Source organism: Puma concolor, chromosome E4, assembly GCF_028749965.1.
Source record: "Puma concolor isolate L17-30 chromosome E4, mPumCon1.1.hap2, whole genome shotgun sequence".
Lineage (NCBI taxonomy): Eukaryota > Metazoa > Chordata > Mammalia > Carnivora > Felidae > Puma > Puma concolor.
Window position 1 is genome coordinate 50,301,298 of NC_141683.1, and position 24,650 is coordinate 50,325,947.

At 37.7% G+C, this 24,650-nt stretch overlaps 1 protein-coding gene and 1 long non-coding RNA gene across 6 annotated transcripts in view; one reads left to right on the top strand and one right to left on the bottom strand.

Annotated features, from left to right (window-relative positions):
* RASAL2 (RAS protein activator like 2) overlaps positions 1-24,650 on the bottom strand; it is a 361,137-nt gene that overhangs the window by 320,322 nt on the left and 16,165 nt on the right. The gene's annotated exons all lie outside the window — the stretch shown is intronic.
* LOC147572661 (uncharacterized) overlaps positions 1-24,650 on the top strand; it is a 64,275-nt gene that overhangs the window by 831 nt on the left and 38,794 nt on the right. The gene's annotated exons all lie outside the window — the stretch shown is intronic.

Sequence of the window (24,650 nt, forward strand, 5' to 3'; positions counted from 1 at the left end):
GACAGTAAGTTACAAAACTCAAATCACTACCCCTCCCACTAACATCTGCCACCCCATTAAAACAAAACAAAGCAATAGGAAGCATTTTCTGGTCGCGCTTTTTTGAGACTAAGCAAAGAATCTCCTCTCACACATGCAACATTCGAGTGTGTCCCGCTGTCCATAGAGTTGCTGGGTTTACTTACGGCTGATAGTCACGGAAAGGCAGATGACGGGTGTTCACTTTCATGCTTAGGTCCACCTGGGCTAATCCTCAGGCAAGTTTACTGATGGGCTGAAGTAAGGAGAGGAAGACAAGGGGTGCAGTAAAGGAAGGATGACAGTACACAATGCACTGAGCTCTAACACACCAAACTCATCCTCACTTACCCTTATTTATCTCATGGGTTTCACTTCCCTGCCCCAATCAAACTCTTGTAAAGGGATCATTTAAATTTCCAAATTGCAAACGGTGAATGAAAGTAACATAAAAGATGTACAAATCACAGCGTTACACCACTCATCCTCCAAACCTCAAATAAAATCCATCCTGCTATTCAAATTCTATCTACAAGCTAACCACCCTGAGAGATTTCTCCCCCACTTTAAACAAGTATCATTCATCAGTTCATCATTGGGAAACTGCTTCTACCATGGTATTGAATTGTTGCTTTAAGTTATTGTTATTTTTTAAGCATTTATTTATACTGTGAAACAAGCTCACTGCAAAAATTTCAGAATACAAAAAGCTATATTCTCTTACATCCAGACCTTAGTTCTATTTGCCAGAGCTAATGGTCATCAGCAGTTTCTTGTGTATCCATTCAATTGGAAATTATTTACTTTTCAAATGCTTGTATTCTATTTCCTTTTGAAGGCATAAGCCATGCTTAATATGTATTTGTATCCCACCCAGCACACTGCATATAGCAAAAAATAAATATTTGTAGATTTAACTGTGACTACAAAGTACCTGCTGTTCATTTATTTCTAGAATTAACAATTCCAATAAACAAACTTTGCTTGTTTACAAACATCTCATGTAACTTGAAATGAATAAATCTACAAAAATTAGGGATGCTTGGGTGGCTTAGTCGGTTAAGCGCCTGACTTCAGCTCAGGTCATGATCTCGCCGTGTGAGTTCAAGCCCCGTGTCGGGCTCTGTGCTGACAGAGGCCCCGTGTTGGACTCAAAGCCTGGAGTCTGTTTCAGATTCTTGTCCTTCTCTCTCTCCCTGCCCCTCCCCCACTCACGCTCTGTCTCTCAAAAATAAATGTTAAAATTTTTTTTTAAATCATGTCATAGCACTAAGATAAACAGAACAAAAAACAAAAATATAAGATACATGTTTAAATACAATAATAAAGTCTTTGATCCTTCTGGAAAAAATCTTAAGTGTTCTATATGACATCTTAAAACAGTAACAATGTGCATATCTGAAGGTAAATCATACAATAATTTACGTTATCATCACTCATGGCCTATTTACTTTCCTGTTAGAAACACTAACAAGCTTGTGTTTCTAATCTTCAAGCCTATAGAAGATTATAAAGAAATAAGAACAGGGACGAAAACAGGGATGCTATGGTGATAGTAGTAAGTTTTGGGGTTTTTGCCCTGTGCAGATTTTTATTAAATCACTTTGGCAAACATTCAGAATTTAGATGCAAACATTCATAGGTGGCATCCAGTTGTTTAAAATGACCCAGTTGGAGGGGTGCCTGGGTGGCTCAGTCAGTTAAGCATCTGACTCTTGATTTCAGTTCAGGTCATGATCTCACAGTTCATTAGTTCAAGCCCCACATCAGGCTCTGTGCTGACAGTGTGGAGCCTGCTTGAGATTCTCTCTCTGTCTCTCTGCTCCTCTTTCATGCTCTGTCTCAAAAACAAACATTAAAAAATAAAATAAAATAAATAAAATAAATAAAATAAATAAAATAAAATAAAAATAAAATAAAATAAAAATAAAATAAAATAAAATAAAATAAAATAAAATAAAATAAAATAAAATAACCCAGTGGAGGGGTGTTTGGGTGGCTCAGTTGGTTAAGCGTCTAACTCTTGATTCTGGCTCAGGTCATGATCTCATAGTCTTGAGATTGAGCCACACATCAGGCTCTGAGCTGGGTGTGGAGCCTGCTTGACATTCTCTCTCTCCCTCTCCCTCTGTTCCTTCCCTGCCCAAGTTCACGCTCTCGAAAGAAAGAAAGACAGAAAGACAGAACAAAAGAAAGAAAGCAAGAAAGCAAGAAAGAAAGAAGACCCGACCCAGTAGATTGTTCTAAATTAGGTAGAATATAAAATTTGGCTGTTAACACAGAGGGCCTAAGATGGCTTAACCAAGACAGAGGTGTGTTTCTTTAACTCCTACAAGTCCTCATGTAGATCGTCCAGGGCTGGTGTGGTGGGCTCCATGGGGTTGCGAACCAGGTTCCAGGAAGGCTTGTTTCTGAGTCCTTGATCCAGCCACAGTAGTGAGTTCAGTGGGTTATTTACTTTTTTTTAAACTTCAAAATGAGCAAAGAATAATTAGAAGAGCAGATATAAAGACTCAGAAAAAGAACAGCCAAATCAATATTTTAAAATAGAGATGAACAGTCTTACAATGTGAAAACCCACCGAGGGCATTCTAGCAGCCTGCAATAGTTGATTTTTATAAAGATGCCAGGGTAATGCAGCCTAGTGATTAAGAGTTCAAGCTATGTGGTTAGATTGCCCAAAATTTACAGTAGCATTCTGCCATTCACAATTTTTGTGACACTGAGCAGATTAAAATTATTTTACTTCCCTAGGGACAACTTGCCTAATCCTTAGTCTAAAGATACTGCTACCTAATTTGTGAGCTGATGAGGAAATAAGATAACTGATATAAAATGTTCAGCTGAATGCCGTGTTTCTGGAAAACCACCACCACCACCCCCCAATAATTATAAAGATAATGTTAAATTCAGCATGGTATATAGTTTCTAAGAGGGCAAGAAAATGAATTTGAATATTCCCACCCAAAAACATTTGCTGTTAAAACAGTCTTGCCACTTAATGGGTTACATTCATATTATCTGCAGATTATACAAATTCATCTAATAACCTAACAAACCAAATTACGAATATTTTTTAAGTGTAAGGAAGGAAGGAAAGGAGGAAGGAAAGGAGGAAGGAAAGAAGAAATGTGTGACAAAAAAAGCAAAGTCAGAAGACCAAGATTAATATTTGATTATATCTGGCCAATAAAGTAAAGAAAAAAATCTTTAGCCTCCAAAGGTAACATCCCAAGACTGGAACCAAATCAAATATACTGGATGTGACATACAGCTTTTTGGTATTTCCCATATGATAAATTATTAAAATTGGTAATGTTACAGGCAAGATAGTATTCAATATTTGACTTATACAAAATATACAAAAATTAAGAATAAATTCTCTCACACAGAGATGATGTGGTTAAAGTTACATAGGATGTTTTTAGGGGAAAAAATATTCTTTCACACACCAAAATAGGTGGTACCCAGGGGAATATTTAAAAGCAACTTAGCATAAAACAGAAAATTAAGCATTTTTCTTTGGACTTTCATCCTCTGAAAGTTGTATGATCTGCCAATTATCAATCACATATTACTTGCATTTGAAATTTGGGTAGAAGTCAATACCAGAAGGCCAAAATGACAACAGAACAAAGATGTAAAGATTTTTTTTTTTATAAATCATGTTTAACATGAGCTATAATTTAAAATGTGCTGTACTTGTTTCACAAATCACTCTCCTGAATTTGGATATAATATGGAAAAGACCTGTTCTATATTTGAAATGAAGATTTTCCTTCTACAATTATGCAAATGTCCATATCCTATAAAAAGTGAAGGACTGTAATATTGGCACTTATGTTAATTCTAAAATACAAATCTCTCTAGGTAAGTCTTGATATTTTATTTAAATTACTACCGGGGCACCTGGGTGATTCAGTCAGTTGAGTGTCCGACTTTGGCTCAGGTCATGATGTCACGGTTCAAGAGTTCGAGCCCTGTGTCAGGCTTGCTGCTGACAGTGCAGAGCCTGCTTCGGACCCTCTGTCTCTCTCCCTCTGCCCACCCCCACGTGTTCGTTTTTTCTCTCTCTCAAAAATAAATAAAACTTTTAAAAAATTTAATTATTACAACATACTGTGCTGGTACAAAAGGGGGAAAAAACATGTTTCAATATGCATACAACCTATCAAAAATTCACAAATAGTCTTACTTAATGGTCAATTGTTTTCAACAAAGACGCCAAGACCGTTTGATTAAAAAAGGTTTTTCTTTTAACAAATGGTGGCAGGATAATTGGATATGCAAAAAAAAGAATGTAGATTTTTCTCGTACCACACACAAAAATTTCATTAAAAATGGATCACAAGGGTGCCTAGGTGGGTCAGTCAGTTGAGCAACCAGCTCTTGATTTCAGCTCAGGTCATTATCCCAGGGTCGTGGGATCAAACCCGGCCTGGGCTCCATGCTGAGCATGGAGCCTGCTTGGAATTCTCTCTCCCTCTGTCCCTCTCCCCACCTCGCGCACTCTCTCTTAAAAAAAAAAAAAAAAGAGGTACGGATTCAAGGCCATGGATGAACTCTGAAAACATTATAGGGACAGAAACCAACCACATATTATATGATTCTACTTAAATGAAATGTCTAGAAAATGCACATTCAGACAGTCAGAAAGTGGATCAAAGGTTGTACAGAAATGGGAGCAGGAATTAACTGCAAACAGATACAAGGGAACTTTTGGGGGTAGGTGGGAATGTTCTAAAATTGGACTGAATAGCAGCACAATTCTATAAATTTACTAAAAATCAATGAATTGTATAATTACAAGCTAATTTTATAGAAAGTAAATTACACCTCAATAAAGCTATTTAACAAAAAAGACATACAAACAAAAACAAAAACAAAAAAGGAATAGAGCATTACATTCCAAATCACATAAAATGATTCTCTTTGTATTGTAATGTTACCAGTTTGAGATACTAAATAACATAATCCTCACAACAAACTATTGGGTAGATTTCTGTTTTGTTTTGTTTTTCTTTCCTAATGTTTATTTAGTTTTGGGGGGGGGAGGGGCAGAGAGAGAGAGAGACAGAGGATCCAAAGTGGGCTCTGTGCTGATAGCAGTGAGCCCAACGCGGGGCTCAAACTCAGGAACCATGAGATCATGACCTGAGTGGAAGTCAGACACCTAACTAACTGAGCCACGCAGGTGCCCCTCCCAGGTAGATTTCTATTATTATTTCCATATCACAGACCAGGAAACTGAGATAGGGAGATTAAAAAACTTGTTACTCCGTTAATAGACTGAAGAACCAGGGTTGGAACTCTAGTGTGTCTGACTTCAAAGAACAAAAATTGATAGGTATTCCATTTTGTTTATAATACATTTATATTAGAAAAATATACATATACATATATACATTTATATTAGAAAAATATACATATACATATACATAAGCATTTTCTATACAGATCAATTTTTGGAACCCTGAGGTTTTTCAAAGGGAAGGAAATTCTTTAGATCACTGAGGAGATATTAATAAATACCTAGGTAGTGTTATAGGAAGAACACTTCATCAGGGTGAGAAGGCCCGAATGATAAATCTCATGTAAAAATAAAGAACTAAACTAAACTATCTCTAAATCCCTTTCGATTTTGTTCACAAAATGAAACATCTTCCAAAGAAAATAGGCATTTTTACCCCTGGTTTTTCATAGTTTTAGTAATGGAGCCACTCCTAATGTTTTCTATGCTTTAATGAGTAGGGTAGAGGCTCTGCTCTCTATCTAGCCCTCTATTCCACTAGTCATTCATTGCAAACTTCTGTATTTTCTTGTTAAGTAAACTCTATCCCCAACATGGGGCTCGAACTTATGACCCCAAAATCAAGAGTCTCATGCTCTACTGACTGAGCCGGCCAGGTGCCCCACAAACTTCTAGAATTCAACTGAAATTGTATACAACTGTCTTGATCAGAGATTGAAGGAGAAAATGCATCTATGGGCTAGGGGAGTACAATCATGAAAAGTCTAGATTCTACAGTAAGTATTGAGGGGGCAGGGGGGAAGCATACTAAAGGCCTTTTGTACAAAGATGACCACTGTATCTCCAACCTAAAAGTCACAAAGTTACAAAATATAACGTTCATCTCATTTCCTCTTTAAGTCTTAAGTTTCATTTCTATCATGTATGTATTTCAACATAAATTCCAAAGAGATGGGTACTTCCCAAATAATCTATCCTTGAAATTTTAAAAATCACAGAAGTGCCATCAATGCCACAAAAGAATGCTATATCATTTTTACTCACTGTTTAGGGGATGGAAACGTTAACGCTGTTGTTGTTATTCTCACAGAAAATAGGGGGACTACCACTTCTTTGTGCTTTCAAATACTTCCATTTTTTTCATGCTGCCTAATTTTTAAGAGGCTATATATCTCACTAAAATTTAAGAATAATTCAAAGCCAAAAGAAAACGCTGACCTTAAACATACGTAAATATACTGACATCAAGTACTGGATAAAAGTGATTGTTAGAATGAAGTTGCTTTTCAAACACGGATAACCTTTGGTAAGTCTCTGTCTTCAAATCACTATACCCTCCTATCTGTGACATATTCTGAAATTAATAAAATTAATCAAAGGGTAGTGGCCTCAACCTACAACCTGTGGGTCACAATCTGACTGAGGGGAAAAGAAGCTATAAAGTGAAGACCAAAGAATGAAAAACACTGCTAATCTTCGAGCTGCTTCTAGTGGATGTTTGCTTCCCTTGTACTGAAGGCCGGGCCTCCATCGAACCACTGAGTCAGTGTTACTCAGACGGTCATGAGGAAGCAGGCTGCACCATGACAGCATGCTGTGTAATGCATGACACACAGTTTCTGAGCACAGACCTGAAGCATTAAAACGTTAACAAAAGTCATTTATGGGGATTGAATGAATGCAGCTGCTCCCTTCTTCTCTTCCATGTCCCATTATCTCCCATGGATTACAAAGAAGGACAACTTTCAAGGGGTAATGTAAGTAGGAATCCCTTAAAAAGGAAGCTAGGTTATAAAATATACTTACGTTTAAAGTTTTCCTACATTTTTACTTAAATAAACCAAAAGCAAATGAGAGAAATTTAATGAACAAGTCAACATAACTACACGTACACGGCTAAATTCTTTTAAAATGAAAAAATCGTGCCTCAAAGAATGGTGTTTCTTCCACTCCTACTCATACAGAGTGCATACGCACAGTGCACAGCCCAATCCGGCAGCTCAACGCTAGCACACATTACTGCTGCAATCCAGAACCCTGACTCTGCACTGCCGTGCCTCTCTGCTTGACTAAATTGCACCCAACTGCCTACTTACAGCATATGCTTACAGTCCACAACCTTGAAAGAAAAAAAAATATATATATGTATGTATATATATCTGCATGAGGTTGAGACTTGTCACCTCAACTAGGCTCTCAGGTTATTTGAGAGCAGGAACCATGTCTTCCACTTTCTAGTATAGACTACAGATGAAGAGCATAGGGTCTGGAGCCATACTGCCTGGATTCCTTTCCAACCTCCATCATTTGCTTTGTGACCTTGACAAAGGTACTTACCTTCCCTATGCCTCAGCTTTCTCATCTGCAAAACGACGGTAACAGCATATGGTTGTTGTAAAATTACACGAGTTATTCGCTCAGTCGGTTGAGCAGCTGACTCTTGATTTGGGCTCAGGTCACGATCTCACGGTTCATGGGTATGAGCCCCACGCATCAGGCTCCATCCACACCGACAGTACAGAGCCTGCGTGGATGCTCTCTCTCTCTCCCTCTCCCTCCTCACTCATGCTCTCTCTCAAAATAAATAAAACTTTAAAAAACAGTATGAGGTATAAATTCCAAATTTCTAAAAAAGTATCTTGCACCCAGTATGCACAACAAAATACTAGTTATTATAATTATCTGCATCCCCTACAGTACCTAGCACCAAGCCCCGCTCCTTTAGTAGGTGCTCAAGTATCCGCCAACTGGATAAAAAATGTACTACTGTATCAGCAGTACAATTTCTCTTACCACACCATAAAATTTATGAACAATGAAATCTCTCCTGTTCAAGAATACCTTCTTGGGGGGCCTGGTTGGCTCAGTCAGTGGAGCGTGCAACTCTTAATCTCAAGGTTGTGGGTGCCAGTCCCATGTTGGAGGTAGAGATTACGTAAAATCTTTTTTTTTTTTTTTTTTAGGACTACCTTCTTTAATTCTTCAAGCCGCTTTTCTCAATTAGTCAGTCTAAAATGTAGCATCCGTACATTCCAATCTAGTGCTAGAGTACTTTTCTTATATAGTTTTTAATAGCAAACTACTATGATAGAAAATGCTAAATATGTTGTTATATTTTTGCTGTGGTAGGGAGATTATGCTTGACCCTATCCAGTATCTCTGTGGCTCCAACTCACAAGACAATATAGTTCCAAAGAATTTAAACTCATGGGATGTTTGCAAAGAATGACTAGTCACAGGAAAACTTTGCACGAGGGGTGGGAGAGATGTGAGAAAAATCATTTGATAATAGAATTAGAATCACAGTGAGTAAGACGATACCCCCAAGTGAAGAGGATGGGGATCTACGTATGCTGGGAGAGTGTGAGGAGGAGGAATTGGAAAATAACCACCGAAGCACAGAACAGATTCTTCAGTTGTTTGTTCTGCATCTGTTCAACAGTCCTAGCTACTAAGTATGAGAGAGCAGGAAACCTAGGGCAATCCAATTTTAAGCTGGTTAAAATATCACATACATTATCAGAATATGGAAGAGTTTATATATATTCTTGTGAAAAATAGTTTAAGTTCTTAACCTCAAAAACAAAACAAAATGAGATACTTGCAGAGACATTTTTCATTATGTCATGAAGAACCAAGAACCAAAAACCTTGTGGTATTAAAACCACAATGAGTTACACTTCACACTCAATAGAAGGTAATAAATGTGGTAATAAACATAAACAGAGGTAATAAATGTGGGCAAAGTTGTAGAGAATCAGAACTCCCGTGTACTGCTGGTGAGAATGTCAAGCGGTGCAGCCACTGTGGAAAACAATATGGAGGTTCCTCAAGAAATTAAACACAGAATTCATATACGATCCAGCAATTCCACTTCTGGGTAGATACCCAAATGAACCGAATGCTAGGACTCCAATAGATATGTGAACACACCAATGTTCATAGCAGCATGATTCACAACAGTCAAAATGTGGAAGCAAGCCAAGTGTCCACTGGCAGATGACTGGATAAACAAATGTGGTCTATACATACATGGGAATATTATCCAGTTTTTAAAAGCCACGCAGGGATGCTTGGGTGGCTCAGGCGGTTAAACATCCAACTCTTGATCTCAGCTCAGTCATGATCTCACAGTTTGTGAATTTGAGCCCTGCGTCAGGCTGTGCACTGACAGTGTGGAGCCTGCTTGGTATTCTCTCTCTCTCTCTCTCTCTCTCTCTCTCTCTCTCTCTCTCTCTCTCCCTCTCTCTCCCTCCATCGCTCACTCTCAATAAATGAAGAAAAAAAAAAAAAGGAGGGACACTGACACATGCTACAATGAGGATGAACCTTGAAGGCATTATGCTAAGTGAAATAAGTCAGTCCACAGAAGGACAAATACTGTATGATTCCATTGATAAGAGGTACCTAGAACACTCAAATTCATAAGCACAGAAAGTAGAATTGTGGTTGCCAGGAAGGATAGGAAATTATTGTTTAATGATACAAGGTTTCATTTTAAGAAGATGGAAAGGTTCTGTGGAGTATGCTGGTGATTTTGTACAATTATGTGAATGTATGTAATGACACTGAACTGTACATCTAAAAACGGTTAAAATGACTAATTTTATGTTACGTATATTTTACTATATTTTATTTTACTATTTAAAGTAACTTAAACATTTCTGCTTCCATAAGAAGTATTCTTAGTATTCAATCTGTAAGACAATAACTGACCATCTAATTTCGTACTACTTTGCTCAAATAGAACAGAGGTTTTAAAAAATCACACTTCTAGTTTTGTCCTCCAAAGTTATATTTTATTTCTAAAGACAAAGGATTGAGTTCATCAGGGTAATACCATAGGAATAACCAAAGAGAGAGCAATAAATTGAAAAGTGGGCTATCACAATATAAACAGTTCTTTGGGAACATACAAATCGTGGTAACCAGACACAGGTGGCACTTTCCACACAGTATGAGCTCAAAAGTAATCTCCTATATATACCGACCTAGCAAATGTAACATCAAAAGCATGATAATGCATTGTACTGCAAGCAAAATTATTGTTTTCAAATACCTTCTATTTCTACTTAACAAAATCATTTTCTACCACTTTAATGCCAGGAAAGAAAATAAGGTAAAAACCTGTGTTAACCACTGTGAGCATAAAACTGGGTGAAATTGTAATAACAGCTGGCTGTTGTTTTCTTCATCCATCGAAAGCATTGGGGTACTGAATTTTCTACAAGATTTATGAAAAACCCCTTCCTAGTTATTAGATTCCTAAATGACCCAAGTTAATAAGTATATTTTCTACATTGCTTATGAAGAGACACCATCCCAATGCCTTATGGTGGGGGGGGGGGGGGGGAACCCTAGGGAAAACTTTTAGATAAGGTAGTAAGAATACAGTTCCAACAATCTTCACTAATCATTTAAATTTCCCTTGATAAAAAGCAAAACTAATCTGAAACGTGGCACACATAAATGGACTTAGCTAAAATGTTACATACCCAGTAAAGAGGAAAGAAGGCTGAAGGATGCATTTGGGGTGACCAGAACTTAACATACTTTTTCTAATTAACATTTGGGCATCAATTCCCCCAGGATATTTCCATGAAGGCAGGCGATAACTTCTCAAAGACTAAAACATAACATTCTAAGCTCCAGGTTTTCCTTCTCTCTATAGCACTTCCTTAACACTGAATTAAAATGATGTTGCATGAATAGAAATAAGTTTATGGAGGAAGGAGATTCCACGACTAGAAATACTTCCACTTTAAAAAAAAGTCAACCCACTTCAATAAAGGTAATTCAAATTTCTTAAGAAGAAAAAGTCAAATCAGCTGATCAAAGCTGGTCATAAAATGAAAGAGAACCACTCCGCAAAGGGGAGAGGGCAGTTCTAACAGAGGCTATCGTCGTATTATGCTACGTACATCTAATAAGCTATCATACATAAAATAGAAATAACCTATTTTCTTACCCAACATTTTGCCAAAACTGTTGAAAGAAAACTTGTTTGATCAAAGTATCTGCAAAATAAACACCCTAATAAAGAATAACCTAACAATAATATCACAATCTACCCAGCTACTCATTTACAAAAACATCTACCTCCTGTCCACTGAACTCTTATTTGCAGAAAATACGGTCTATAAACTAAATCACATTTTAGAAAACTTGTTTGGTTAAGGCAGAGCTTCCCAATCTAGGCACTACTGACATTTTAGGTAGGACAGTTATTTGTTGTAGAGGCTGTACTGGGCACTGTAGAACGTGTAGCAATATTCTGACCTCACCCACTAGATACTATGGGCTCCCGTCCCTCCACCCCTGATGTGACAGCCAAAAACGTCTCCAGACATGGACAAATTTCCCGGGGGGGAGGGGCAAAATTATCCCAGCTTAAGAACCACTGCTGTGAGGATTGAACAGCCTTGACAGTAACTCAGACTTTCTGTTTCCTCTACTCGTAATTTAAAAAATATTAACTACCTCTCCTTCCAACGGTTCTCAAATTTTATACCCAAAGCCCTTGAGTGCCCAGAAAGTGCTTGAGGAGCACCCATGGGGTATAACCTGAGCAGGTCCAATTTCATTTTTTTCTGGATTTCTGGGTATTTTCTTGGGGGGGGGAGGGGAATTGAAAATCATGACAAAGGTAAACATATCACAATACTAAATTTCATATAGCGCTAAATGAAAAAATCTCATATTTTTTCCCCTCCTTTCTCTTTTTACATTTTAAATCAAGGCCAATTTTGGAAAAACAGAGAGGTGGAAGAACACTAGGAATGAGAGCACATTAGCAAAAGCAAGTTGAATGTGCAGCTTATTTGTATTTCTTCAGCCCAATAGGAATCGAAATGTAGTCTTTAGAAGACTTACAGTACTTTCTACCTTGCTTAAACAAGTATCAGATATTCAAAGCCCTGAATTATAAAAGATGAAGTCCAGGGGCGCCTGGGTGGCTCAGTCGGTTAAGCAGCCGACTTCAGCTCAGGTCATGATCTCGCGGTCCGTGAGTTCAAGCCCCGTGTCGGGCTCTGTGCTGACAGCTCAGAGCCTGGAGCCTGTTTCAGATTCTGTGTCTCCCTCTCTCTGACCCTCCCCCATTCATGCTCTGTCTCTCTCTGTCTCAAAAAAAATAAACGTTAAAAATTTTTTTTTCTAAAGTTGAACTCCAAGTTGCATCCTCAGGAGAAACCAATAAATGAAATTAACACTGAAATTTTACTTTAGCTTTGTTTTAAACCTCTAAAAAGTCTATTTGATTCCTTTTCTCCCCTAGGTGAGAAAAAATTATCAAATTTTTTCCAGTTTTACTGAGAAATAATTGACATATATCACTATATAAGTTTAAGGTATACAGTATATTTGGTTCTTAAATTGAAAATAGATACTTGTTCCCACCTCAAAGATCTCCTAATTTAACCATTTTAAACAGAAAAGCAATATGTATAACATATTGAATCTTCTGGCTTGGGGGGGGGGGAAGGCTCCAAATTTTGACGTGCAACAAATTACTTGGGAAATATATATTGTTAAAACATATTCTGCTTGGTGGGAGATGGAGGTAGGAAGGGTCCAGTGACCTGCATTTTAAAAAGCATTCCTGGTCATTCTTATGTACATGATCTGAAAAACTCATTTTTCATAGCACTATTTCACATGTTAAATTTGGCACCAATGTTATATGTTATAAAATTCTAGCATTCTCTATTCACAGACTATACCATACTTGGTTTATTACCTCTAGCCCCTGGTCAACTCAACTAAGATCTAAAAATAAAAATAAATTCTAAATACTATGCAATTAAAGGGTCTAGAGTAATGTGTCAGCAAAGAAATATAAAGTAAATATTACAGATTCATTTTATGATGAATAACCAGACTATAAAATCTGACAAACCTATATCGTTAATTCTTCCCTCATGTAAAAACTACACTATCTCAGCTATAATTTTATATAAGATATACCAAAAAATAAATAAAACTTCATTGGTTACAAAAATCCTAGTTTTCCAGTAACGGTTTTTCATGCACCACAACTATACCTTCCTCTAACAAACAGTACAGTCACATCATGAATCAGTCATTTTGATTCATTTTGCTCCTGGATACACATTAAGATGACGTGCGAGGATGTAAACAGAAAAATGACTTCTCGGGTCATTTTTGACATCCAATCATTTTTACTGCATTCCTACTACAGTCTTCATTCCTGAGAACCTGAAAATATTATTTAAGTAAATGGCCATGTCAGTTTCATTTTCTCCATTTTTGACTTAAGCATAGTTAAAGCAGACAGCATCATTTTCTTTTTGACTTAATGCGCCTCCCAAAATACTCAATTTTTTCAACTCTGATGTCGGTTTTTAGAAAACTGATGAACAGTTCCATACTTATCTATTTTTTCTCATACCAGACAAAAATAGGATTGCTGATAAAGCACAATAACGTTTTCACACTTCACCTAGCATTCCAAACCCATTCAGTTCAACATTTCATGAGTATCAGACTGGTGGTATATTTAGTCATTGATATTTTTCCATAGATTCCATGCTCCTGTAAGAAGTGCCCTTTGTTTTCAAGACAGAATACCATTAAAAAAATGAGGCAGTCCTAGAGCCAGGCTTAGCTTTCATTTATTTATTTCTCAAGGTTTATATCTTTATTTTGAGAGAGAGAAAGCACAAGTGAGGAAGGGGCAGAGAGAGAGGGAGAATCCCAAGCAGGCTCCACAGTCAGCACAGAGCCCGATGCAGAGCTCGAACTCAGGAACGTTAGATCTTGACGTGAGCCTAAGACAGACAATTAACAGACTGAGCCACCCAGGCGCCCCCAGCCTTAGCCTTTAAAGACCATCTATCTCCAAAAGCTTCCAAAGAAACCCAGAAATGAAAAACAGTATTAGGAAGACTAAAACCAAAAATAGGGTAAGGCTAATGAAAAATGCTAATGCTAAAAGAGCAGGGTTGGGTGTTTTGTTTATTTGTTGTTTGTTTGTTTGTTTGTTTTAAGCTATGTACTCAGAAACATGAACAAAGCAGAGAAAGGTTTCGGGTTTGGGGGGAAAGAGGGTAATGACAACAAATGACAAAGAGAAAGCAAAATTACTTGATTTCTATTAGAAAGTAGATCCAACACTGGATTGGGGTCTCTAACTTTGAGCAAGTCACACCCTGTTTTAGGCCCAATTTCCTCTTTTTTTATTTTTTTAACGTTTATTTATTTTTGAGACAGAGAGAGACAGAGCATGAACGGGGGAGGGTCAGAGAGAGGGAGACACAGAATCCGAAACAGGCTCCAGGCTCTGAGCTGTCAGCACAGAGCCCGACACGGGGCTCGAACTCACTGACCGCGAGATCATGACCTGAGCCAAAGTCGGCCACCCAACCGACTGAGCCACCCAGGCGCCCCTCAACTTCCTCATCTTTAACCCCATCTATTTCACAATTGTTATGAGGAACACGAAGGGAATGTATATCACACATGTACAAGAGCTACACAAATATAAATTTTTAATCCTTTAGTGAACAGAATACATTTTTATAAAGGAACATGAAGGGAAAATTGGAAAAAGATTTAAAAATGTATTAAAAACTTTGGAAGGTAATATTATATAAAGAAAATATTGTACTGATTTTCAATTTTTTTTTTTTCAACATTTATTTTTGGGACAGAGAGAGACAGAGCATGAACGGGGAAGGGGCACAGAGAGAGGGAGACACAGAATCGGAAACAGGCTCCAGGCTCTGAGCCATCAGCCGAGAGCCTGACGCGGGGCTCGAACTCCCGGACCGCGAGATCGTGACCTGGCTGAAGTCGGACGCTTAACCGACTGCGCCACCCAGGTGCCCCAGTACTGATTTTCAAAAAGCAGTTAGGGATAGGTCTTAGGAACTAGAGACCAGTAAGTCTTACGACACTCACTTGGAAAAACTTGAAAAAGTGTCATGAAACAGATGACTGGTGAAAACTTGAGGAAAAGGAGGTTATATCCTGCTCTGATTCTCTATAACACATTAAAAGAACTTGAAAGAATCATATTGTCATATTGCAAATCTTAATTGGGCTTTATAAGATTTTGCTATTTCCTTCATTGAAGGTACATTTCCTTTTTATTTTTAAACACAAGTTAATCTGTTTTAAAATGCAGGTTTATTAATTATTTGGAAGACACATTTAAGGGTTCTTTTAACTAACATAAGAAAACATCATACGATACTTAAACAGAATGGGTTACAGTTCAGTTCACCTCAGAAACTGAACCTGATTGAGACCCATAAAGTTACTCAGGTCAAATCATCACAGATTATGATTTAAGCAGTATCAGTTACTTTATTTCTCAAAGATTTCCAGTTAACTCTACTAAAGAAAGTAAAAAAAGGAGTAGTTTGATCTTTGAAAACACAACATAGTTTCATTCCAAGGTCTTCAAAAGTATACTTTAATATACGGCATGCGGGCGCCTGGGTGGCTCAGTCGGTTAAGCGTCTGACTTTGGCTCAGGTCGTGATCTTGCGATTCATGAGTTCGAGCCCCGCATCAGGCTCTGTGCTGACAGCCTGGAGCCTGTTTCAGATTCTGTGTCTCCCTCTCTCTCTGCCCCTTCCCTGCTCATGCTCTGTCTCTCTCTCAAAAATAAATAAAAACATTAAAAAAATTAAAAAATATATATATATGGCATGGCTCTGCAAAATGAGAATAATACTTATCTTACCTCTAACAGGACTGCTGCAAGATCAGATTGAGGCATATTATGTGTGAATATGTTTTGAACAATTATTAAGTCCTATACAAACATTGGCATTGTATTAGCCTATGCTTAGCTCATCAAATGCAGCTGATGAATTAAATCAATAATTATAAAAATTAACATATTTTGTTAAGAAACCTTAAGAAAAAGTATTCATATTTACTGTAGTTGTAAAAAAAAAAAAAAAGTAAAGCTTAATAATTGTTAATGATCTAATTTTTTTTTATGTTTATTTATTTTTGAGAGAGAAGGACAAGTGGGAGAGGGGCAGAGAGAGAGGGAAACACAGAATCTGAAGCAGGCTCCAGGCTCTGAACTGTCAGCACAGAGCCTGAAGCAGGGCTCACACTCATAAACTGTGAGATCATGACCTGAGCCAGTCAGCTACTCAACCGACTGAGCCACCCAGGCACCCTTAATAATTGCTAATGATTGAAATAATGGAGTCATGAAAGATCTTTCTACCATTATATTATCCTAGTGATGTAGTATCATCTTGTACTTAGATACTCTAATGTACACAAGAGTTTTAACTTACTGAAATAGTATACTCCTTCACTGAATCCACAGGTTCCTAAGGCCATAGTATGTGTTCATGTAAGAAACAGTTACTGTTAGTTGTGAAACTATCAAAATAAACAAAGCTCCCTTTCAATACACAGTCTTCAGTATAATAGAGGAAGTAAAACATACACAAATAAGTAGAATATGAGTTAGACGATAAAAAGTTTCGTAACAGAAATATAAACAAAGTTTAACAGAATTTCAAAGAAGGCAAAAATTTATTTCTAGCTAGAGGGGAAAGCAGATAAATAAATGTCAGATAAGACTTCAAGAAAGAAGTCATATTTGTGCAGGGTCCTAAAGAATGAATAGGAGGGGCGTCTGGGTGACTCAGCCAGTTAAGCATCCAACTTGGGCTCAGGTCATGATCTCACGGTTCGTGGGTTCGAGCCCTGCATCGGGCTCTCTGCTCTGTGCTGACAGCTCAGAGCCTGGAGCCTGCTTCAGATTCTGTGTCTCCCTCTCTTTGCCCCTCCCCTACTTGCGCTCTGTCTCTCAAAAATAAATAAACGTTAAAAAAAATTTTTTTTTAATAAAGGATGAATAGGATTTGGAAACATCCCTGAATAAAACACACATTTCTCAGAAAAAAAAATGCCTCCAGTTCACTGGAGGGGGGGGGGGGAGGGGACTATCTTAGTAAATAGTACCAACATCCCTCCAGTCTTTCTACCCCATTAAACTAGAAGTTACCCTTCACACATCTCCCCATTTCTCTCCTTACCGAGTGTCCCATATCTAATCCTTCACCAAATCTTAACCATTTTAACCTCCTACATATCTCCCAAGTCTGTTTACTTCTCTCTCCTCCATCATCATCTCCATAGCCCAAATTACCATTATCTCTTGCCCAAAGTACGATAGCCTTCTCACTAGTCTCTGATGCATACCAATCTATACACTGTAGCCAGAGAGATTTTTCCTAAAGCAAATACACCAGACATCATCTTCCAGGCCCAAATCCTTGACACATGGCTACTTTTTTAGTCTCAACTTATACCATGTGCCCCTTAACTGTGATCCAGCCACTCTGGTTTTTATTCAGTTTCTCAAACTCACCAGGCTAACACCAGGACCTTTGCACATGCAATCTTCTCCATCTGGAATTTCACCCACTCCTGACACTCTTCACCTAATTAACTCCTATTTACCCTTTAGATCTTAATTACTTCCTCAAGAAAGTCTTCTCTATTCTCCCAAACTGCATTAGGTCATTTAGTTACACACGCTTAGGACAGACACTATGTACTTTCATACACAGTATTCGTTAGAATGTAATTTTATATTTATTTTGTGTTTCATTAATAATGACTTCCCTGACTAAACTCTAACCACCATTAGGATAGGGCCCATAAGTAATTTTGCCTTAGGTTCAGCCTGTCAACATACATGTGTTCCTAAGTCAATTTGTTTTCTCTTCAGTCAAAATATCTAAGGTGAACCAACAAGCAGAGAGGTCCCTGCCCTCCCTCAGTGACAGCATGTATTCTGTGAGCTAAGTGCAGCCCTTCCACCAGCTCCCCACACCCTTGCTCCCCATTATGTAGTTAGCAAAAAATGCTGTTTTTAAACCTAATAGTTAGCATGATTTAGTAGCTTAATTGCTTGCTAATAAGAAGCTTAGGAAGTTTAGTCTAAACCTAGAAAAATTTACTTTGCTTGCCAAAAATCAGCACCTTCAAAGAAGGGAAGAAAATGCTTCAGTGATTTATTCAGGTCAAATAAGCATTCCCAGCTTCCACTCCACCATTTACCGGAAGAGATGTGCTGTGAAATTTGTAGTCAGGGCTATGCCATTAACAGTTTGTGGTGTATTTGAAGGAATTTAAAGTAGCACATGAAGGTTTCAGTTGTACTGAATTAGGTAGCTATGTGAGTGAGAGGAAGGAGACGTGGTGATTGCCTTGGAGCTCTCAAGTAAAAGGCACTAAAGAATCCCAATTGTCAGACTTCCACTAGCTCTGAGATCATATAGCCCTGAGGGTATGCAAACACCAGATTTGAAATTGCAGAAAAAAAAAAGAATACTACTGATTTGCCCCCCGCGCCCCCCCCCCCCCCCCCCCCCGCGCTGTGCTGTTATTCAGGCCCAAACCAGATATAGAAGGACATGTGCTATCAGCCAAGATGGATCAATAAGGACTAGATTCACCCTTCTGCCTGGAGCAACTAAAATTATTTTATCATATTTAAATCTCTTTGAAAGGTAACTGACTACTTAAAGCAAAACAATGTATTATCGTGGACTTTATTTTTTTTTTTTTAATTTTTTTTTCAACGTTTTTTATTTATTTTTGGGACAGAGAGAGACAGAGCATGAACGGGGGAGGGGCAGAGAGACAGGGAGACACAGAATCGGAAACAGGCTCCAGGCTCCGAGCCATCAGCCCAGAGCCTGACGCGGGGCTCGAACTCACGGACCGCGAGATCGTGACCTGGCTGAAGTCGGACGCTTAACCGACTGCGCCACCCAGGCGCCCCTATCGTGGACTTTAGAAGTAAACGCAAGACAACAATAGCACAAAGGCCAGAAAGTGAGAAATGGGAGTACAATGTTAGAAGGCTCTTATACTATACTTGAAGGTAGACTGTTACAAGCTAAAAGAAGGATACTATAAAGTAATCAATAAATACAAAAAGCTAAAAAGAAGAATTACAAAAAACACACAATACAAAAAGCGTTACAAGAGAGAAGAACAGATAGGACAAATAAAAAATAAATAGGATAGATTTAAATTCATCCATTCGATTTAAACCCAAGCAATCACATTAAATATAAATAATTAATCACACTAAATATAAATAGTCTAAAAACCCCAGTTGCAAGACTAGATAAAAGATCAAGACCCAGGGGGTGCCTGGGTGGCTCAGTTGGTTGAGCATTCAACTCCTGATTTCAGCTCAGGTTATGGTCCCAGTGTCATGGGATAGAGGCCCACATCAGGCCCCATACAGAGCGTGGAGCCTGCTTAAGATTCTCTCTCTCTCTCTCTCTCTCTCTCTCTCTCTCCTTCCCTCCCTCTGCCACTCTCCCTGCTTGCACTCTCTAAAAAAAAAAAAAAAGGAACAGAAATCAGTGAAATATGAAAGAAAGAAAGAAAGAAAGAAAAAGGAAAAGAAATTTAAAAAGACAATGAAACCAAAAGCTAGTTCTCAGATCAATAAAATTTATAAACTTAAACCAGACTGATGGGGGATAAAATAGGCAAGACACAAATTTATAATCAGGAGTATAAGAGATAACATTGTTAGAGATTCTACAGATATTAAAATAAGGAAATACTATGAACAATTTGATGCTGATATATTTGACAAGTGAGACAAAACTGACAAAATCCTACAAAGACACAAACCATAAAAGCTCATCAAGAAGAAATGAGTAACATAAGTGGCCTTTTATCTATAAAAGAAATTGGACTTGAAGTGAAAATTTTTCCCACAAAAAAAAGTCCACATGGCTTCTCTGATGAGTTGTACCAAATGTACAAGGAATTATCAATTCCATACAAACTCTTACAAAAACTAAAAATGAAATACCTTACAATGCATACTATGATTTCAGCACACTCTGAAACCAGTCAGGGGCATATCAAAAGAAAACCACAAACCAATATTCTTCATTGAATGTAGATGCAAAATTGTTCAATATAATTTTAGCAAATCAAATCAAACAAATCAAGCAATATATAAAAAGGATAATAACACATGATCAAGTATGGTTTCTGCCAAGATGGCAAGTTGGTTTAAGGCTCAAAAATCAATGTAATTAATATCAACAGACTAAAAAAGAAAAAAAAAACACATATGATCATCTTAAAAAATGCAGAAAATGCTTTGACAAAATTCAACATCCATTCCTGATTAAAACAAACAAACAAACAAAAAACCCTCTCAGGAAACTATGAATAGAAGAAAATGTCTTCAAATTGGTAAAGGGCATCTACAGAAAAACAAAACAACCTAAAGCTAACATCACAGACTGAAAATTTTTCTCCTAAAATCAGGAAGGATGTCTGTCCTATCACTTCTATTAAGCATTATCCTGGAAGTTCTAGTCAATGTAATCAGGAAATAAAAAAATAATAAAAGGCATCCTTGGAAAAAAAGTAAAACTTCTTTATATGCAGCCAATATATACGATTCTCTATGTAGAATACTTAATCTACAAAAAAAATCCACTAGAAATAACAAATGAGTTTAGCAAGTCTGCAGAATACAGGATGAAATGCAAAAATCTATTGTAGTTCTATATACCAGCAACAAATAATTGAATTAAAACATTTTTAAATCACTCCATCTATAATACCAAAATTATGAAACACTTATGGGTAAATTTAACAAAAAATGTGCAAGACCTGTACACTGCAAACTTTGTAAAGAGAAATTAAAGACAAAATACAGAGAGAGATGTAGTGTGTTCCTAAACCGAAAGACTTGATATTGTCAAGATATTAATTTTCCCCCAAAGTGATCTACAGATTCAACACAACCTCAATCAAAATCCTCCATCAGGCTGAGTCTAAAATTTATATGGGCATGCAAATGACCTAGACTAGCCAAAATAACTTTTAAAAAGAAAAACAAAAACAAAAGAAAAACAAAGAGGATTTATACTCAAAATTTATTATAAAACGATAGTAATCAGCACACTAGGTGGCTCAGTCGGTTAAGTGTCCAACTCTTGATTTGGCTCAGGTCGTGATCACATGATTGGTGAGCTCAAGCCCCACATCAGACTGCACTGATAGCGTGGAGACTGCTTAAGATTCTTTCTCCCCCTCTCTCTGCATCCCAGCCCTTGCTTGTGCACTTGCTCTCTCTGAAAATAAACTTAAAAAAAAAACAAAAACTATAGTAATCAAAATAGTATGCTTATGATTCAACATAGACAACAGAACAAATGAGTATAATAGAGTCCAGATATAGACCCACATATATTTGATTTTCAACAAAGAGGCAAAGGCATTTGGGTGCAGAAAGAATAGCCTTTTCAACAAATAGTGCTGGAACAATTAGATATCCACATTTTTTTCATTAATTTTTTGCAAAATCTTTATTTTGCACTATACAAAAATAAAATCAAAACAAATCATAGACCTCAAATTATAAAACGTTTATTTATTTATTTTTAGTGTTTGTTTATTTTTGAGACAGAGAGAGACAGAGCATGAGCAGGGGAGGGGCAGAGAGAGAGGGAGACACAGAAACTGAAGCAGGCTCCAGGCTCTGAGCTGTCAGCATGGAACCCGATGTGGGGCTTGAACTCATGAACCACGAGATCATGACCTGAGCTGAAGTCGAAAGCTTAACCAAATGAGCCACCCAGGAGCTCCATAAAACTTTTAGAAGAAAACATAGGAGAAAATCTTTGTGATCTTGAGCTAGACAAAGATTTCTTTTTTCTTTTTAAGTTTATTTATTTACTCATTTTTAGTAACTCTACATCTAACATGGTGCTCAAACTCATGACCCTGAGATCAAGAGTCACGTGCTCTTCCAACTGAGCCAGCCAGCCACCTCAAAGATTTCTGAAATAAAATACCCAAAGCACAACCCATAAAAGGAAAAAAAAATCAATACCATCAAAATTAAGAACTTCTATTCTTTGAAGTCACTGTTAGGAATATGATAAGGGAAGTCACAGACTGGGAATAAACAACAACAAATCACATACCTGATTAATGATTTACATGCAAAATATATTAAGAATTCATACAACTTGGGGTGCCTGAGTGGCTCAGTCGGCTGAACCTCCGACTTCAGCTCAGGTCACCATCTCACGGTTCACGAGTTCAAGCCCTGCGTTGGGCTCTCTGGAGCCTGCTTCGGATTCTGTGTCTCCCTCTCTCTCTGACCCTCCCCCATTCATGCTCTGTCTCTCTCTGTCTCAAAAATAAATAAACATTAAAAAATAAAAGAATTCATACAACTCAATAAAACAAACCCAATTAAAAAAATTTTCAATGTTTATTTATTTATTTTTTTTTTAATTTTTTTTTTTTTTACATTTATTTAGTTTTTTTGAGAGACATAGAGCACAAGTTGGGGAGGGGCAGAGAGAGAGAGAGGGAGACACAGAATTCGAAGCAGGCTCCAGGCCCCGAGCTGTCAGCCCAGGGCCCGACGCGGGGCTCGAACTCACGAACCGTGAGATCTTGACCTGAGCCCAAGGCGGACGCCCAACTGACTGAGCCACCCAGGCGCCCCAATGTTTATTTATTTTTGAGAGAGAGAGGGACAGAGCATGAGCAGGAGAGGGGCAGAGAGACAGAGAGAGAGAGAGAGACAGAGAGAGAGAGAGAGAGAGAGACAGAGAGGGAGACAGAATCCAGAGCAGGCTCCAGGCTCTGAGCTGTCAGTACAGGGCCCGACACAGGGCTCGAACTCACAAACCATGAGATCATGACCTGAGCCAAAGTCAGACACTTAACCAACTGAGCCACCCAGGTTCCCTAAAACAAACCCAATTTTAAAATGGACAAAAGATTTGACACTTCACTAAAAAGATAGAAGAACGTCTGATAAGCACATGAAAAGATGCTCAACATAGTAGTCATCAGGAAAAATGCAAATTAAAACCACAATTGGTATCACTACATATTTCTTAGAATAGCTAAAATCTCAAAGACTGACCATCCCGAGTGATGGTAAGGCAGGCAAACTGGAACTGTACAAGTGCTTAGGAAAACAGTTTAGTAGTTTCTTAAAATGTTAAACATACACCTACGTGACCCAGTAATTCCACTCTTTAATACTTGCTCAAGAAAAATAAACGCATACATCTATACAAAGACTTTTACACAAATGTTCTCAGAAGTTTCGTCATAGCCAAAAACATGGCAACCCAAATGTTCATCAAAAGTGAACTAATCAATAATTGTGGAATAACCAATAGAATTCAATACTGCTCAGCAATACAAAGGAATTAACCACTGATACATGAAATAACATGGATAAATCTCAAAATGTGCTGGAGCGCATGGGTGACTCAGTCAGCTGAGCGTCGGACTTCAGCGCAGGTCATGATCCCACTGTTCGTGGTTTCGAGCCCCATATCAGGCTCTCTGTTGACAGCCCAGAGCCTGGGGCCTGGAGCCTGCTTTGGATTCTATGTCTCCCTCTCTCGCTCTCTGCCCCTCCGCTGATCACACTCTGTCTCTCTCGCTCTCAAAAATAAACATTAAAAAAATTTTTTTAAATAAGAATCCCAAAATGTGCTGAAAGAAGCTAGACTAGAAATAAGTATATACTGTACGATTCCATTTATTCAAAATTCGTAAAAACCTAAACTAATCTTTAAAGACAAAAAGCATAGTAGTGATTGTCGGTGACATGGTAGGAGGGATGGGGCAGTCAGGTTACAAGGGGATGCAAGGAAACTTTTTAGAGGAGAAGAGAAATAGAAATTCTCTTGATTGGGGTGATGGTTTCACAGTTATTAACATATTTCAACCCATCAAATTGTATTTTAAATGTGTATAGTTTGTTGCACGTCAAATATATTAACTCATTTTTTTAAAGATGTATGAACTGATCAGAATTTAAGACTATACCTCACTACACCTTGCTACATTGTACATAACTTAAGGAATCACAGATTTTGAAGAACTACAATCTATTAGTAGGAAAAAAGTTAAATTTCAGAACAGATTCACACACTTTACTGCATATGAATCATCCTTTAAGTCTCTGAGTCCTTGAAATACACACCTTAGGATAGGTTTAAATTATAAAGCATATGTAGCACAAGGATAGCCAGGTTTAAGAGGAACTAACTAAGGAGAAAGCAAGTAAGACCCAGCAAGAGGCCACTGTTCCTGGCTTTTAGAGAAGGACATGGGAATTCTATAAATATTCTAAAATGTCTGTTATTTGGCCAAGGTCTGATCAATGTTTGGCTTTACCTGGTTCTATGAAAGTGGATCCCCTTTTTAGAATTAATGATATTAAAGTGGAGAGCCACTTGAAATGTAAATCCTGGAATAAGTAAAGCTATGCTCCAGATGAATACAACTCATGGCTCTTAAGATTGTGTGGTCTCTTAAATTTCAGCATTCTCAGTGGCTTCAT